This window comes from Loa loa, assembly GCF_000183805.2.
Source record: "Loa loa unplaced genomic scaffold supercont3.751, whole genome shotgun sequence".
NCBI classification, from domain to species: domain Eukaryota; kingdom Metazoa; phylum Nematoda; class Chromadorea; order Rhabditida; family Onchocercidae; genus Loa; species Loa loa.
The window spans coordinates 1619-2835 of record NW_018108931.1 but is presented as its reverse complement, the minus strand read 5'-3'; positions in this window follow the sequence as shown (position 1 = coordinate 2835).

Here is a 1217-nt window from a genome sequence, read left to right as displayed (position 1 = left end):
CCTTTTCAATTAAACTTTCGTTATAAAATTTTTATGACTAACTTAGCAATGAATGTAATTAGTATTTAATTAATTTCAATTGTAACGAAGAAATTAATTTTCGTATAATTATTCCCTAATGAATGAGTGAATGAATAAATGATTGAGCTGATTGATTGATTGATTGATTGAATTAAAAGAGCAAAATTTTTAAAATTGAATTGAAATTTAATAAATGAAGTAAATTTTTAACATGAAAACTTATATTAAATTCTATAGTATTTTTTTCTGATATTATAAATTAGCCGAAAAAAAAAGCATATAAATGAATAAAATTTAATAGATATTCATTTTGTGAAATTAATTTAATTACATGCATTTATTTTTACATAAAATTAATTTAATTACATGCATTTATTTTTACATTTTCCAGCAATGTTCAATAATGTATCACTCATTGAAAATAATCGTTGTATTCCTCTCAATTTATCGAATGTATTCATTTGAAGAAATTAACAAACATAATGAATCAATAAAGGTTATCAACAAAAACTATTATTTTCATAATGATAGAAGTTTGAATTTCTTGAAAAATTTTTTAATTAATAATTTTGCTAGCAAATTTCTCGAGATAAATCTTATATGGAAAATATCATCCGCGGAGAACTAAAACATACTTCGTGAGATGAAAAATATCATCCGTGAGATTTTTTTTAATTTTTTTTACTTTTTTTGTTTCTATAATGAAATTAAATAATGAAATAATGTGAAAACCTTTTTTTTTCATTTTCTTGGTAAAACTACTTGTGATGAAAAAATTTGTGAACCAAAATTTGTAAATAATTAAATTTTTGTTATTGTTTGAAAAGAATGAGAAAATTTAATATAAATTATTTTTAAGGAAGAAATTTTTGACAGATAATGAAAACACTTAAAAGCAAAACCTTTTGGTTTTTTAAAATTTGATAAAATTATTTAGGAAATGCATTACGGAAGCGATGACGGAAACACGGACGACATATACGCACATTTTTGGAAACTTTTAATTACCAAAAGTGAGGTGAGAAATTTGTATTGCCAGAATAACATATTTACCATTTGATACTAAAAATGATAGTAGTGATAATGACGGGATGATAGCAATAATGATAATAATAACAATAGTAACAATAATAAATAATTGACAATAGTGACAATAACAATAATCATTATTATTATTATTATTATTATTATTATTA